Raw genomic sequence first — 18,408 nt, 5'->3', positions numbered from 1 at the left:
CACCATTCACTGAGTGAAAGGATTTTTGCCCAAATCCCCTCTATATCCCCTGTCCCTTGCACTAAACCTATGCTCACTTATGATTGAGCTATCAACCTCGGGGAACAGCTGCTCTCTCTTCATTTTGTCTAAGCCCCTCATAATCTTATACACCTCATTGCTGTCCCCCCTCAGTCTACAGAAAACAATACAAGACGATCTATCTCTCCTTGTTGCTCAACTTCTCCACCCCAGGTAACAGCATGGTGAACCTCCTCTGCAACCTTTCTAGTGCTAGCACACCCTTCCTATGGTGAGGTTACCAAAACTGCATACAGTACTCCAGTTGTGGCCTGACCAACATTCTGTGCAACTCCAACATTACCTCCTTGCTCTTAAACTCTATGCCACAATTGATGAAAGCAAGTGTCTTATATGCCATTCTTAACTACCCTATTCATGTGCTTTGCCGACAACAGGGATCAGTGAATAATTACCCCAAGATCCTTCTGTGCCTCTGAGCTACCCATTCATTAAATATTCCCTGATCTTGTTTCCTCTTCCAAAGTGTATCACCTTGTACTTGTCAGGGTTAAATACTACCTGCCAATGGTCTTCCCAGCTGTCCAACCCATCTACATCTTCTTCACTATTATCCAATCTACCAATCTTGCAAATTTGCTTAACAGTACCCCCCACATTTTCACCTGTATCATTTATGTATATAAGAAACAATAAAGGTCCCAGTGCTGGTCCTTGTGGTACACAACTGGACACTGGCCTCCAGTCAATCAGTCTTCTTCCACTACCTTTCGTGTCCTATTACTAAGGCAGTCTCTGATCCATCTCGCCAAGTTTCCCACAATTCTATGTGCTTTAACCTTCTCAATCAGCCTCCAGTCAAAAACTTTGCCAAGATTCATATAAACTAGGTTAAATGAACTTCCCTCATCCACACACTTGATCACATTTTCAAAAACTTCTAACAAATTTGCTGGGCATATCCTCCCTCTGACAAAGTCATGCTGACTATCCCTAATTAACCCAAGCCTTTCCAGGAGGTTTAAATTTGCTCCTTTAGAATTTTCTCCAATAGTTTCCTTTTCACTCACCAGTCTGTAACTTCCTGGTTCACCTCTACCACACCTCTCTCGCAATACCACGCCTTGTCAAAAGTCGAATCACATAAGTCGTCCTCTATTCCTCTACCACCTTCCCTGTGGCCAGAGAGGAATTAAAAATTTGTATAAGAACACCTGGAAATGTCCTGCCTTGCCTCCCACAGCAGCCTGGGATGCAATTCATCTGTGCTGGGATCTGTCTATTTTTAAATCCAACAGAACTTCATTACTAATTTCTTATGTCAAACTGTACAAGTTCCTCACAGTCTCTTTCCTATATCCCTTACCTACATTTTCTGTTTCCATAATGAAGACTAAAGTAAAGTATTCATTCCACACTCTCCCAATATCCTATGTCTTCACACAGACTATGCCCTTGGTCCCTATTGGGACCTACTTTTCCCTTTTTATAAAGTATTTATAAAGTATTCTCCCTAATCCTGTTCACAAGTCCTTTCACGTGCCCCTTGTTTGCTCTTCTAATTGCTTTCTTAAGTTCCCTGCTGAATTTCCTGTATTCCAGAGCCACAGATGAATTACTCCCTTTGAATGTCCTAAAAACACTACTCTTCTTCCTCATCTAGTATTGAATTATCCTCGACATCCAGGATTCTCTGAACCTATGGAGCTCAGTAATACAACAGGTGTGTACTGTGGTCATGTGAGCAACAGCTAAGCAACTAGGCCCAACATAAAATTGGTTAAACAGTTTCTGCAAGCAAGGCCTGATGGAATGCACATGGACCAAGGTTACCACAAGTCAAAAGCAATTAAGTATCAGCCCAGAACTGTATTGCATTTTGAATAACAAGTGCTCAAACTTAACTATATGAGAGTCATTATGCCCTAAAACCCATGAAGAGGTACTCAGTCAGAACAGTAGGAAGAGACATTGTGTTTGTGAATTCAGCAAGATGGTACCAATGAGTAATCATATCTTGAAAAGGAGTTGGGTACATGAAGGATGAATGACTTAGCCTAAACTCATTGGGTTCTGTGACCCTTGCCCAGTCACCCCATTGCCGGAAGCCAGAGAGTGTTCCAGTAGGCTCAGAAAGGGGGTATAAGGAGGGACCCCGGCAGCCATTCCCTCAGCAGAGGCTCTGTCAGTGAAAATTCCATGCAAGATCTGCTTTTGTACCACAAAGACCCTGAGGATTCCCAATAATGGGGCTTAGTGAATTGAATCCAGCAGCCCAATCACGTTCACCAGAGTGAATTGTACATGTGGTTTTCAGGTTGTCAGCCTAGTTTGCGGAAAAGTTAACATAATTTGTTGTGTAAGAGTGCAAGCTTTGTCTCATACAGTAAGAGCAGCCAGATGAGGAATAAATTGGTTTAAATGTTTCGCAGAATATTTCACAGATAACAGGGCAATTGTGATATTCTTGCACGTGATCTGTTTGTATGGAAGACTTTCCTTATTGGGATTGGAAGATACAGTGCTTTGCTCAGTTTATTGGAATTCAAGTGAAGAATGTTCATTTCAGATTGCATCGAAAAGAATCTTGCTTGGAAAGCATTGGTTAAATTAGGAGACTATTCATGGTGTTAATCATACACTTCTCTTATTATTATCCATTTTTGCATTCTCCTCCTCAGATGCTAGCAATTTATATATCTGACTTGCAAACTGCTCATGCTACATTAAACAGCACTTTGTGTTGTACAAGATGTAAAGTGACAAACAAGCAACAATCATGCAATGCAGGACCAACCATGACTGTACTCAACCAAGCATTATCCACTTCACTTGTATTGTATAAAGTAAATATTATTTATACGACTTCACATAAGAGCATTCCATGCCTCACCGAACACCAGGACCAACTGACAGTGCAAAATAAGGCCCAGGGTTGAAATATTGTAGGAAAACCTATGTAAATATTCAACATGCCCCTTTCCCACTTTCTCACTTTAACCCTAATGTGCACACCAACCAATGATCCCCACTTCTCCCTCTTGGGGCTTATTATTTGTGCCTACCAGTTTAAATAGCTTACTCTGAGGTTAGCTAAATGAACATGATAGAGTGTTTCAACATCTGTTCCAATACTTTACAATAGCAACTACACTTTGAATGCTGTTTGTTGAGTATAGCAATACCATTAGGCATCCTGAGGACACGAAACTATGGGAATGCCTGTAATGTACTTTCTTTTATAGTCATACCACTGATGGTCACGGGAAATGTGTCTCTAAGGACAATTGATCTACTTCCTGGCATCAGACAAGTGAACTGCAAGAGCAGCAAACAGGAGTTAGGTTTACTTATATGACAGAGAAGATTAAGAAAGAACTAATACATGGCATCTTTCACAACCTTTATGGTATCCCATATTGCTTTACATCCAAATGAATAGTTTAAAATGTTCTCATTATAATGTGAAAGCAAGAGTCATTGTGGAGATTTACAAGACTGTCACTTTACATCTTGTACAACATAAAATGCTGTTTAATGTCACATGAACAATTTGCAAGTCAGATATAGTTCAAGTTGAATGTTGAAAGTCCAATTATTATGGCCCTCCAAGATTGACAATAAGGGAAGCATGGACTGAAGATCAGGAAACTGTAGATCAATTCTCTCACTGAAGCAAGATGGCAGTTAGGCTTTAGGCAATGCATCCTGGGGCCACATGTTCATTGCCCACATTGTCATTAGCTTTGCTAGAGATATCTTCATGGTCGTTAAAACCCTTTCTTTTCTCATTTGCCACCATAACGTATGGATGATGGAGACTGCACTTTGCCAACTTAGACACATAATCAAAGGTTGGTTCTTTGTTTCAATGGGAACAGTTTTCCATTGTTGCCTGCGCCCGGATCACTTAATGGAAAGCAACAACCATGAATGCATTTGTCGTGCTTCTGTGACTTCCTCCAACCACTGAGCAGCAACAGATGCCCAATATCGCCTCCCTTGCAGACTTGTATAACTCCTTGGAATTTTGTCCATGCAAACATGCAGGACCTGGGACAGTGTATTTGCACAAAATAATCTCATTTGCACCGAGTAAGCAACCCCAATATTCACAATGACAACCAGAATCTCAAGATCTTTTTAACCAAGAGATGAATCATCGGATTGGCATGTCCTCTTGTCTCCACACATTACCTCAAAAATCCCTCTTTGCCTCTGGACATCAACTTTGAGCCATTTTAAGGTGTGGTTTCATATTGTTTTATTGCCTGTCATTTTCCTGCCTTTAGTGTTAACTAAAACAAGATCAGACCAGCAAAATGGCCCAATTCCAGATTCTTAAGCTGATTCAGTTTAATGATTTCATCTTCTGATAAATCATTTAACTTACCACACTACTCTTAAAGTTACAGTGATGGTGGAAAATGCTATGTTGACACTTTGGCTCTTAATTGATGGAGACATTTCCAATTTACAGTTTAAAAATCTCTTGCAGTAAAAATCTGCAATGTAACTTTACATAATTCTCCTGTTTTAAAGTAAAAGGTAGCTTATCAAATTGCCAGTTAACTGGCGAGTATCTACAAAAAGTTATGTACATTGTTTTAAGTTAAAAATCACACACAACACCAGGTTATAGTCCAACAGGTTTATTTGGAAGTACAAGCTTTTGGAACGCTGCTCCTTCCTCAGGTAGCTAGTGGAACAGTATCGTAGGACATAGAATTTATAGTAAAAGATCAAAGTGTCATACAACTGATGTGATGTATTGAACAAACTTAGATTGCTGTTAAGTTTTTAATTGCTCACAATGGGGATGCAGATTTTGATTCATTAATACTAAAATCCCAGAACTTCTCTGAAGTCACATTCCTGAGATAACTTAAGGGTTTATAAAAAAAAAGGTGACATCTCAGCTCAGACAATGCATTAAAGGTGTGAGGTTAGAGTCTGTCTGTATTCCAATCTTGAGTCAGACTGGTTCTATTTGCAAAGTAAGAATTTCAAAAATGTCACATGGACTGAATGCCTGCAGATTGTGTGCTTTCTGAACAAAATAGAATGTATCTGCAAATGCAAATTCATTCCATAGATGTGCATGTGTGTATGAGCGAGAGAGAGATAATGAATGTGTGTGTGTGAGAGAGTGAGTGAGTGTATAGTGTAGTGGGTCACCTGTAGTGCAACATGAACCCAAGATCCCAGTTAAGGCCATCATCATGACTACCAAATTCTGCTCGGTCACTCTGTGTTGTTGTGTCAGTCGTATGACAGTTTGATCTTTTACTATAAATTCTGTGACCAATTAAGTAATCTGGTCCAGGTATAAATGTGGACCACAACAATAAGGAGACCTCTCCTCTTTCTGGTATTTAGATTAGGTTCCCTACAGTATGGAAACAGGACCGTCGGCCCAACAAGTCCACACCAACCCTCTGAAGAGTAACCCACCCAGACCCATTCCCCTAGCCTATATTTACTCTTGACTAATGCACCTATCACCATAGTGATAGGTGCATTACCTATTCACTTGACCTGCACATCTTTGGATTGTAGGAGGAAACCGGAGCACCTGGAGGAAACCCATGCAGGTAGGGGGAAAAAGTGCAAACTCCACACAGACAGCCACCTGAAGTGGAAATCAACCTGGGTCCCTGGCACTGTGAGGCAGCAGTGCTAACCACTGAGCCACCCGTGCAACATTATATTAAGGAGGTTTAATTCACAATGGAGATAGGTACTTGACTGCACAATAAACAGCATTAAAGTCAGAGGGAGTCATGTAATGTCTGTTGATACCCGTCATTGCAGAGTTATACCCACAGTGCCATATATTTGAGTTTGGAATGTCCATTGGTGCAGTGAAATGTTACTTGAATGAGAATTGTCATGAACGTGTTAACCATGTGGCAGTAAAACACCTGGCACTTTTGTTTGAAAAGTTGATTGTTCATAACAAAAGCAAAGCAGAGGGGAAGGGTTAAATGGTACCGTAAGTCAGCAATGTGGGCTTTTGTTGTTAGCACCAACTTGCAAGGTCTTCTTGCAACAGCAACCTTCCTGTTAAATTGAAGGCAATACCCCTCAGTAACTGCTGGACAGCAAAAGTGGGCCTGGAGGAACAGTTGGTGGCATAATGGTAGGTGTGACAGTTTACCTTCAGTGCCACCTGATATCCCTGGCATCGTTTGTTTGTTATTCTTCATCCTCTCACACAAAATGCACTGAAAGGGGAGAACTGAAAGCAATCCCCGTGATATCCAAGTATACGCCAAAAGAAATTAATAATAATTCATAATAGACGAAGAAATGTAGTCCTGAGAGGCAAGAGCCTGATTGGCCGTCAATGCTGTTTTGAAACGAATGAGCTCAGCACTGAAAGTGGAGCAAGGAACCAGACTGTTACAGGATCCTTCATCATTGATTCACTAAGACGTGAAGCTGTTACGCACTCTGTGCAGGGGCAGTGCAAATGCTTGATATTTCATTGGAGGATGATTGTTTAAGATAGCAAAGCAGAGAGGGAGGTACCTGAGGCCCATCTAAATAGCAGGAAAATCGAGATCTTAGGGCACTGTACTGCACAGAGCAATCAGGAAACCTGGGAATTCCTCAACCTACCGTTTTCCTGCCCATGTTGAGTGGCACGTGCTCACAAGCAGAAATTTCCAGGCTCCACCCTTGTATCTGTGCTTTATGTCAGGAGACTGAGAATTCACAGGCACATCTCTCAAAATATCCTTTAGCAGGGGCCTAGCGATTTCAAACTCTCGTGGGGGTGGTGGGGAGTCTAGGAAATGTGAGTGGAAGAAGCACACGACACCTGTTCAACTGGCATGTTTTCATGATCACTTAAGACATGCTTAAATTAAATTTGAAAACAGTCACCGATATTATTGATTTTATTCCCTTCCCTTTCTTACTTCTATCACATTTGAGTCAAAATACATCATCCCCAGGAACATACATATGTCTTTCCACCAGGTATCATTGAACAGCAGCCAGGAGCCACAACACTGTCTGGTTTCTCCCCTTAGAAACCTTGGAGCCCTGAGGTCAGTGGTCGGACTCTTTCCAACAGCCAATGTGAAATTGGTTGGCTCAGAAATTGCTGATTTGAATGACTCAGTTACTAGCCAAACAAACTTACTGAGCACTGGTTGAACATTATTTAAGATGCATTAAAGCTCACGAGGTTCAACCATAATTGCAAATAAAATTGCCAGCTGTTTAAAAATGACAAAATGGCACTAAGAAAAGGCTTTGGACACTATCTATTTCAGCAAAAATGTCACTTTGATTTATCAAGCTTTTTACTGTTTTTCTTTAAAAAGGCTGAAAGAAGATCTTTAATTAATTCAGGTCTGGGCGATGGGTTGAAATCCTGCCATTTTTGTAACTATATCAGTTATTGGAGAGTTGAAATAGATATAGGTCCATGTGGGTTTGGGAACTCTTGTGGTCTTTGTGGTGAGCACAATAAGACTAAGCCATTCATTTTGAGGCTGGGATGGTTATGTGGAAGCAGTTGTCTGACACCAAAGTCCCCAGTGAGGTAAGGCTATTGTTGGGAAGCAGACACACAGTTTGTACCTGTCGAAGCAGACAATGGGCATCCCAGTGACAAGAGACATGACTTCATGGCAGAGGCTCCTGAGTGGCTGATCACATTGTCTTTTCATAAACTGCACCAAGACATTGAATATTGCTATGACTCTTATTTGTCGAATCTTTCTCAATTTATAATTACTCAGCCACTTTTTGACCACATTTTCCATGCTGAAGACTGATGAGGTGTTTGCTTAACCAAATAAAAGCTCTTCAGCTTTCTTTAATATAGAGTTCATCTTGTAGTAAGAACTTTGCAAAATGTTATGCATTGTACTCTGAAAAGGGAATAAAATTTTCTGTACAAGATTCATACGAATATTTAAGTTTATAGCTTGTGACATATCGCAGATGACAGTTTATCAAACAAAATTAGACTGTTGTTTTATGTTCAACTGAGTGGTGCAATGAGCAGTGATTAATGTACAGAATATTGTATAACTGCAGGGAAGATCAGGGAGTGCCAACTCTGTATGTTTAAGATCAAAAGATACAAGATAATAGCTCCATACACGGTAACACAGCTCCAGTCATCAGTTATTCCTCAAAATAGGCACAAGTTACGATATTACTTGCCTACTTCTTCACAAATTTATTTTGAAAGGACTAGAATATAAAAGCAGGGATGTACTTCTGAGGCTTTATAAGGCTGTGGTCAGGCCACATTTAGTGTACAGTGTGCAGTTTTGGGCCCCATATCTCAGGAAGGATGTACTGGCCCTGGAGCAGGTCCAGAGGAAATGGTCCCAGGAATGACAGACTTAACATAAGAGGAACGTTTGAGGACTCTGGGTCTATATTTGATGGCGTTTGGAAGGATGAGAGGAGATATAATTGAAACTTATAGAATACAGAATAGCCTGGACAGAATGGACATTAGAACGATTAGCAGGAGAGACTTGTGCCAAAGGCATAGCTTTAAAGTAAAGACTCTTTAGAACAAAGGTGAGTAGAAACGTCTTCAGCCAGAGAGTAGCGAATCTATGAAATTCACTGCCACTGAAGGGTATATTTAAGAAAGAGTCAAGGCGATCAAAGGTTGCAGGGAGAAAGCGGGAGAATAGGGTTCAGATAGTTATCAGCCATGATTGAATGACAGAGCAGACTTGATGGGCCGAGTTAATTTCTGCTCCTAAGTTTCATCGTCTTATGGTTTTATATGTGTTAAAATATATTTCTGAATCATTAAAAGGTTTATTACTATATCAAAGTAAAGACTGTGAGAATTAATTTTCACAAATCACAAGAAATTAGCCATTCTTACTTTGTAATTGATGTCAACTTTAAGCTACAAATCACCACTTGGATGTTGCGGTCAATGTTTGCTCAATATTACCGATAAAATTGTGCTGACAATATATGGATTACAGGAGCTAAGATTGATGGAAAATGACAATTAAATCCATCATGAAGTGAGCCCTGTCAGCAGGGCTAGATTGTGGACTTTACGTTATTAGTGAGAAATCACCAGATGACAAATTGTCATTGACCATCACATTGTACAAGGTTATCGGCACAACTGTGTCAAGTTCGCTGTCTACATCCTCTTTAATAGTAATGATAGACAGGGACCTGCTTACGTCATACAGCAAAGAAGGCTCTCATCTTAAACAAAATGCAGTTTATTGCATTTTCGCAACTATATACAAGAGGCACTAACATGATATTGAAGAGTCTATCAGGAACACCTGGATGGTAAGGTTGACATCACTGGGATTGTATGCTCGGAGATCCCACCAACTCTGTATGATATCATGATAGGGGATGGTGCTTAAAAACTCCATTGTTTTAATCCTTTCAGACAGCTACACTCTTCTACAATATCACTCATGAACTAGTGTTACATCTATCATCAGATATCAGACTGAAGTTTTAAAGTCCACATGTCTGCCTATTTCCGCAGTCTTCCATGTCCTTCTGGATTGTGCTTTAAACATCCATAAAATTCATAGTTTTGCCCAAGCTTTTGGTTACATAGTCACTCATTCAATCTGCCTTGCTGTCTATTGATTTTCCGTTCAGGGAATCACCTTGGAACAGTTCTCACCTTATAGGTGCTATGAAATGCAAAGACTGAAGTTTTAAAGTCCACATGTCTGCCTACTTCTGCAGTCTTCCATGTCCTTCTGGATTGTGCTTTAAACATCCATAAAATTCATAGTTTTGCCCAAGCGTTTGGTTACATAGTCACTCATTCAATCTGCCTTGCTGTCTATTGATTTTCCGTTCAGGGAATCACCTTGGAACAGTTCTCACCTTATAGGTGCTATGAAATGCAAGTTTTGTTGTTCTCAGAGATATGATGCCTTATTTTCTTCATATATTTCTTTTAACTTGTTGGTTAGATCTACATTGCAAATCAGAAGTTAGGGTTTAGCAAGTAATGATAAGGACTAAATGATTTTAAGCTTCTATTCTTTACTCTGTGCTATTACCCTTATGCACTTTGTATGGTATGATCTGCCTGAGCTGCACACAAAACAGAGCTTTTCACAGTGCCCAGGCACATGTGACAATAATAAATCAAATCAAAAATCAAATATGAAACTTTGTATTGTGCAAGACATTTTTTAGGGAAAAATGCTTTTCAAGTGCTAATTGGGCAGTAGAGTTCTCAATTGATCGGATAAATTAATCCACATGGAATAATGGAAGATACTTTGACTCCCTAACTGCCCTGATACTGATTGGCTTGCATGTCACATGAAAAAGTTAGATGAGAGAGAATGGCTTGAAGGGAACATAACTACAGCAGAGACTGGTTGGACCGAATGGTCTACTACTGTGTTGCCATTCTATGGGAAATCAGAAAGTAGTAGGAGCACATTGCGCTGGGCATGTAGGCCACACCAGGTAACAATGACACATTTCCTTTACTGAAGGACTTCGGCCAGTTGGTTGGGTTTTTACACTATTTGACAACAGCTCACAAAAGACCTGATCTGAGCTTAAAGATCCAGGAATTCAATTGCACTTTTCAAGACTGGCCATTTCTCTATATTCTGCACCTCCTGTATTCTGCCTACTGTATTTTTCTGTCTAGGACTGAACATCTTTATTCTGGTCCTTTTATGTTGAAAAGCCCACCTGCTAAGAACACTATATTGTTCATTCTCATTTATTTTGTCTAATGAAAATTCTATAAAATCATAATTATGTTGTCCCTGTAAGGGCCAACAATGTTCCTTTTGGACTTACCTGTATTTGTGTGTCTTCATGGTGCTGTTGAATTATGATCATTACTTGTACTGTGATTAATATCATAGAATCCCCACAGTGTGGAAACAGGCCCTTCGGGCCCAACAAGTTCATACCAACTCTCCGAAGAGTATCCCACCCAAACCTATTCCCCTACCCTATTACTCTATATTTACCCTTGACTAATACAACCTAACCTACACCTCCCTGAACCTACAGGCAATTTGGCACAGCCAATTCACCCTACCTGCACATCTTTGGACTGTGGGAGGAAACTGGAGCGCCGGGAGAAAACCCACGCAGATATGGGGAGAATGTGCAAACTCCACACAGAAAGTCACCCGAGGCTGGAACCGACCCTGGGTCCCTGGCGCTGTGAGGCAGCAGTGCTAACCAATGAGCCACCGTGCCATCCATAGGAACCACATCTTCAGTCCAACCACTGCTTGCAAGAAGTTCATCGAATGGGGTAGTGAGTAAAAGAGTTGACAGGTCATGTTACGTTGTATAGGACTTTGGTTTGGCCACATTGGGAATACTACGTTCAGTTCTGGTCACCACATTACCAAACAGATGTGGATGCTTTGGAGAGAGTGCAGAGGATGTTTACCAGGATGTTGCCTGGTATGGAGGACTCTAACTATGAAGAGACGGTGAGTAGATTAAGATTATTTTCATTAGAAAAACAAAGGTTGAGGGGGGGACCCGATTGAGGTCTACAAAATCATGAGAGGTATAGACAGGATGGATAACAGGAAGCTTTTTGTCAGAGTGGGGAACTCAATTACTAGGGGTCACAAGTTCAAAGTGAGAGGGGAAAAGTTAAGGGGAGATATGCATGGAAAGCTCTTTACACAGAGGGTGGTGGATGCCTGGAACATGTTGCCAGTGGAGGTGGTAGAGCTGGGCATGATAGCATCATTTAAGATGCATCTAGACAGATACGTGAATGGATAGGGAGCAGAGGGATACAGACCCTTAGAAAATAGGTGACAGCTTCAGATAGATGAAATGGATCAGCACAGGCTTGGAGGGCCGAAGGGCTTCTTCCTGTGCTGTAATTTTCTTTGTTCTTTGTTCTTTGAAGGAGAGGGATAGCTTGGAAGTAGATGGTTGAAAGCACAGCTCTATGTTTACAGCAATTTCTCAGAGGTAAACCAAAATATATATATGATCTTATGCCATCCAGTCTGTAATCTAGCAATTTTTGCATGCATGGAGGATGACAGGACAATGTCTGGGATTATTCTAGAGCTTCACTAGGGATTATCCCAACTGCCTTCCACTATAGAAATGTGGAAGTTAGGAGCAGGAACTGGCCTTTTGACTCCACGGGCCTGCTCTACCTTTCAATATAGTCATTGCTGATCTTTAAGCTCAATACCCTAACCCTGACCTCCCCCTCCAGATCCTTTGGACCCTTTAGCCATAAAAGCTATATCTACCTGCTTCTTGAAGACACGGTGTTTTAGCTTCAACCATTTTCTGTGGTAGTTCTACAGACTCACCACTCTCTGCATGGAGAGATTTCTTCCCTTCTAAGTCCCACAAAGTTTATCCCTTGTCATTAAACTATCACCCCTTATCCTGGACTCTCCACTATTGGGAACATCCTCCTGCATCTAATCTCTCTAGCCCTGTTAGAATTTTATACTGTTCTATGAGATTCCCCTCCTCATCCTTCTAAAGTCCATTGAATACAATCCTAGCCAACTTAATCTCTCCTCATACGTCAGGCCTGTCATCCCGAAATCATTCTAGTAAAACTTCACTGCACTCCCTCTATAGCGAGAACATCCTTCCTCAGATAAGAAAACTAAAATTTCTCGCAATATCCCAGATGTTGCCTCACCAATGCTCTGCATAACTGCAGTGTTCAAATCCTCTCACTTTGAAAGCCATCTTACCCTTTACCTTCTTTACTAGTTACTGCACTTGCCTGTTTACTTGCAGTGATTAGTGCACAAGGACACCCAGGTCTCATTGACCATTCATCTCTCAATTTATAACCATTCAAATAATAATCTATCCTTCTAATTTGGATAACCTCATATTTATCAACATTATATTCCATCTTTCGTGCATTTGGCCAAATAAAACACATCCTGATCAACTCGACTTGTTACATCCTTAAAGGATTCCAATAGATCTGCCAACTATGATTTCCCTTTTGTAAATCCATGCTGTGTCTGACTCTACCACTGCTGTCTGGATGCTCTGCTATAAAATGAATTGAAAATTTAGCAATCTCCCCACTGTCGATGTCAGGCTAACAAGTCTATAATTCTCTGTTGTCTCTCCATCTCCCTTTTTAAGTAGTGGGGTTACATTAGCTACCCGCCAATCTCTAGGAACTGTTTCATAGTATAAAGAATGTTGGAAGATGACCACCAATGCATCCACTATTTCTAGGGATACTTCCTTACATAGTCTGGGCTGTAGATTATTAGATTCCCTACAGTATGGAAATAGGCCCTTTGGCCCAACGGGTCCACACCGACCCTCTGAAAAGTAAGCCACCCAGATACATTCCGCTCCCCTGATTGATGCACCTAACACTATGGGCAATTTAGCATGGCCAACTCACCTGACCTGCACTGCTTTGCATTGTGGGAGGAAACCAGAGTCTTTTTAAACAATTCAGGATTTAGATGTCTCTGATAGTGGTGATGTTCCCACATAGCAACTACCCTTAAACCTCTAGATGCTAGTGGTCATGGGTTTAGAAAAAAACAAAAGGAATGGTTTGGAATCACACAGTGATTGCCCTTCCTTATAAGATTCGGACCAGTATCTCTAACAAGAAATTTTGTTTGAGTCAAGGCTAGGCCCAAACCCTTAGACATTTTGCTCACAAGGTGAGAGCATTATCAAAATCATAAAAAGGTGGATACAGGAAGCAATAAAGAAAACCATCCCTCACTTCCCCATTATTATATAAAATGTCATGTATCGAGACAATATGCCAATGAACAACATTTCAAGAGATTTTAATGTGTAATTCTTAGATCTTCACAATAATAAGATATCATGTAAAGGAATGTATTATTTCAATGGTTAAGTGTGAGAGACAAAGAATAGACCTATTATTGTCAGGTGATAGCAAAGGGATAACATTTAGTGACATCTGCATCAGATGTTGCTTCTGCCAACTTGGGGATTTATCAGCCTCCAATCCCATCAATTTCTCCAATGCCATTTCTCTACTATTACAGATTTGCTTCAGTTCCAACTCTCATTAAACCCCGTGTTCCAAGTTATTTCTTGTAATTTTTCATGTTCTCCTTCAAGAAGGCAAAAGTATGAATTTAGTTCATTGGCCATTTCTTTGTTCCTATTTAAAAACTCTCCCATTTTTTCACTGAAAAGGCACTGCATTAGTTTTCATCAACTTTTTTCTCTTTACATTTCCCATTAAAACTTTTACAGTTAGTTCTTATATTACCTGCAACTTTACTCACATCCTCTGTTTTCTCCGACTTAATCAATCTACAGTCCTTCTTTGTTGACTTCTGAACTGTTCCTAATCCTCAGTTATATTGTTTTTTCCACGCCAATTTGAATGCTTTTTTTTGCATCTAATGCTATCTCTAACTTCCCTCATAAGCCATGAGGGATCACTTTTCTCTTTGTACGCTTTGCCAGAGAGGAATAAGTATTTTTTATCAGTCACCCATTCGCTTTGTGAATGTTTGAAATTGCCTGTCCACTGTCATTCCTTTCAGTAACATTTCCCAATCCATCATAGAATCATTGAATCATAGAATCCTTACCATGTGGAAGTAGGCCATTCAGCCCATCAAATCACATGGACCCTCCGAAGAGCATTCCACTCAGACCTACACCCCTACCTTATCCCTATAACCCTGCATTTCCCATGGTTAATCTGCCTAAACAGCATATCCCTGTACAGTATGGGCAATTTTGCGTGGACAATCCACCTAACCTGCACATCTCTGGACTGTGGGACAAAACCCACGCAGACACGGGGTGAAAGTGCAAACTCCATACAGAATTTTGCCTGAGAGTGAAATTAAATCTGGGTTCCTCAGTGCTAATCACCGAACCATTGTACTACCTGGTCATAGTCAACTCACACCTCATATTGTCATAGTTTCTCTAATTAGGATTCAGGGCCTTCATTTCAGAATCAACTTTCTCACTCTCCATCTTAACAATGGGATCTTGATCAGATGGGCCAATGGGGTGAGGATTGGCAGATGAAGCTTAATTTAGGTCAATGTGAGGTGCTGCATTTTGGAAAAGCAAATCAGAGCAAAACTTACAAATTTAATGGTAAGGCCCTGGGGACTGTTGCTGAACAAAGGGACTTTGGAGTGCTTCATAGTTCCTTGAAAATGGAGTCACAGGTAGATAGGATAGTGAAGAAGGTGTTTAGTATACTTTCCTTTATTGGTCAGAGCATTGAGTACAGGAATTGGGAGGTCATGTTGCGGCTGTACAGGATATTGGTTAGGCCACTGTTGGAATATTGAGTGCAATTCTGGTTTCCTTCCTATTGGAACTTGGAAGGGTTAGAAAAGTTTTACAAGGATGTTGCCAGGGCTGAAGGATTTGAGCTATAAGGAGAGGTTGAATAGGCTGGGGCTGTTTTCCCTGGAGCTTTGGAGACTGAGGAGTGACCTTTAGAGGTTTATAAAATCATGAGGGGCATGGATAGGATTAATAGACAAAGTCTTTTTCCTGGCTCTAGATTAGAGTGATGCTGGAAAAGCACAGCAGTTCAGGCAGCATCCGAGGAGCAGGAATATCGACGTTTCGAGCAAAAGCCCTTCATCAGTCTTTTCCCTGGGGTGGGAGAGTCCAGAACTAGAGGGCATAAGTTTAGGGTGAGAGGGGAAAGGTTTAAAGCAGACCTAAGGGGCACCTTTTTCACACAGAGGGCAGTGCATGTACGGAATGAGCTACTGCAAAGGATATGAAACAGATTTACAAGGAAGTTAACAAGACATAAAGGCTTGAGTTCTCAGGAGAGGCTGGGACTTTTTTCCCTGGAGCATTGGAGGCTGAGGGATGACCTTGCCAAAGGATATAATATCATGGAGGGCATACGTTTAAGGTGAGAGGGGAAAATTTAAAATGGACCTGAGGAGAAACTTTCTAACACAGAGCGTGGTGCACATATGGAAGGATCTGCCAGAGGAGGTGACAGTGGCGAGTACAATTCCAACATTTAAAAGACATCAGGATAGGTGTGAGGATAGGAAAAGTACAAATAGGACTGGCTCAGTTTTGGAAAATGTATGGAATGAGCTGCCAGGGGAAGTGGTGGAGGCTGGTACAATTATAGCATTTAAAAGGCATCTGGATGGGTATATAAATAGGAAAGGCTTAGAGGGATATGGGCCGGGTGCTGGCAAATGGAACTAGATTGTGTTGGGATATCTGGTTGGCATGGGCAAGTTGGACCGAGGTCTGTTTCCGTGCTGTACATCTCTATGGCTCTATGACTTTAATTCTAGCACATTATGGTCACTCATCCTCAAGGACTCTCTCACAACTACATTGGCAGTATTCCTTTCTCAATGGTCATTTATAGCATGCTGCATCTGTACATTTAAATGGTTGTCCTGCCATATTGGTAAAATCTCCTGTGGGATTAGATCAGACATTAGGTCCTTTGCAAATACAATTAGATTGATTTCATGCTTACTTGAATCCTTTGTGAATTTCACTTGTGACTGATTACAGCATGTGCTGTCCATGCTGCATTCGCTATTCACTGGTGTTAAACCAAAACCACTATTATTCCTTAAAGAAACCTCTAAAGGACATAGCCACAAGAAGTTTACATTTCAACTTAGTTTTCTTTAATCTTTCTCTTATTTTGAAGCCGGAAGAGCACGTCTGGTCCTCCCAGCTCAAGTTAAAGAAGTTAATTCCAGTCTCACATTGATTCCACATTCTGCTGCTTAACACTTGCAGCCTCTTTTAATTGCCAGTAATCCTCCCAATATAACCTAAGGCACAGTTTCTGCCAAATGACCTTGGTATCTCCTGGGATCAGTAACCTTCCTCCTGGATCATACTGAAATTCACAGTTGGCCCCTAATAAACAAAATGAGGCTGACGCACCAGTATTAGAGAGTGTGGGGGTAGCACTTCTATTCAAATACAAATTAACCTGTTAAGCCATGATCTCTGATTTCTGTACTCTGAACGTCTATTGTTCAGTGCAAATAAACAAGGCAACAAGATGCATTTTCATGCAAATCAGAAGCACTGAAAAAGTCAGGGTAGAGTCTGATAGTCTCTAAGAAAAATGGGCAGTGGAAAGGTACATGGCAGTCAGGCAATAAGTGTGGCAGGTCACATCTCAATGTTAAAATATCTTCCTCTATCTTCTTTTCACAAGCAGTGTGACGAGATGCTCATTAGGCAGTGCCAAGATGCCAACTGATAGCAATTGGTCCTTGTTAAACGCCTTGATAACGCCACAATCTTGTCTCATTAACATTCAGACTCCATCTTACCAAAGTCTCCAAAAAAGCTAGATATTGGGAAAACTTGTCAAGAAAACCAAACTTTCAGGCACAGCTCAGCACTGGCTGTGTACCTTTCATCTGCGAAAGTTGGCACTTGGCAACTTTCATGGTCAGCCTGGATTTACTACTGTTCAGCAGCAGTGAGCTCTGGAAGCACAGACTTGCATTGCAGGGTGCATTAGCATTAAAAGGCTAAAGCAGAGGCTCTCTGTGCAGGATGACTGACTCCCAGCTCACATACTGGACTCAGGGCTGTACACTTGCTCTCTTAATACTCATTCACTTTGTGCCTATCTGCATCCCTGTCTTCCTTTGCCAATTAATATGCAGCTTGCCTTGATGCTGAGCAGTCCTCAGTCTAGGGGCATAAAGCTGCATGAAACTGTGTTACACCACTCTCACCTGCTGGCAGTTTATGCAAACACACTACATTTGCAGCAAAGATGAAGTCATGTATCCAGTTCTCAGGTGGTAGTCATCAATAAAGTGCTTGGAAGTCAGGGGAAAAGGCACAGTAAGTCAAAGGTCGTCTCTCATATCAGACCAGGGAATGGCCCATGGTCAAGCATCCAGTCGAGGTGGTTGCAATCCAGGGAATGGATCATGGTCATTCCATCTGCTCTGGAGCAACTGGTCTGGGGGGTAGGTGTTGACACATCTCACTCAAGGCCAACTGGGCTTGTCAGTTGAATGGGTGAGACACAGTCGGTGCATCAAGTGCATCCACAAAAACTCAGAGGAAGTGGAGACGGGGGATTAAGTTGCTCTGTGACTGAGCCTTGGAAGATTAGTCGTTGGCTGCTGCCTCTGGGCAGGAGCACAGTACAATTATGAAGGAGAGCAGCAAGATTTTTAATGTGGGTATACAGTAAAGTATGGTGGAGTCGACTCAAATAGGAATGGGAGATTGTGGAGTAGATCATCGTCCACAATCAAAGCTATTATGGGTTCAAGGATGGATTGCAGTGAATGACAACACCAGGCCAGGTCACCTCATATTCCAGGGGATGGATGGGAAAGAAGGCAGCTGAAGAAGCATGTAGGGTTGAGTTGGGACTTGGGGAAGTATAGG

This window comes from Chiloscyllium plagiosum, chromosome 22, assembly GCF_004010195.1.
Source record: "Chiloscyllium plagiosum isolate BGI_BamShark_2017 chromosome 22, ASM401019v2, whole genome shotgun sequence".
Taxonomy (NCBI): domain Eukaryota; kingdom Metazoa; phylum Chordata; class Chondrichthyes; order Orectolobiformes; family Hemiscylliidae; genus Chiloscyllium; species Chiloscyllium plagiosum.
The sequence above is the reverse complement of the archived record's forward strand: the minus strand, read 5'-3'. Positions refer to the sequence as shown.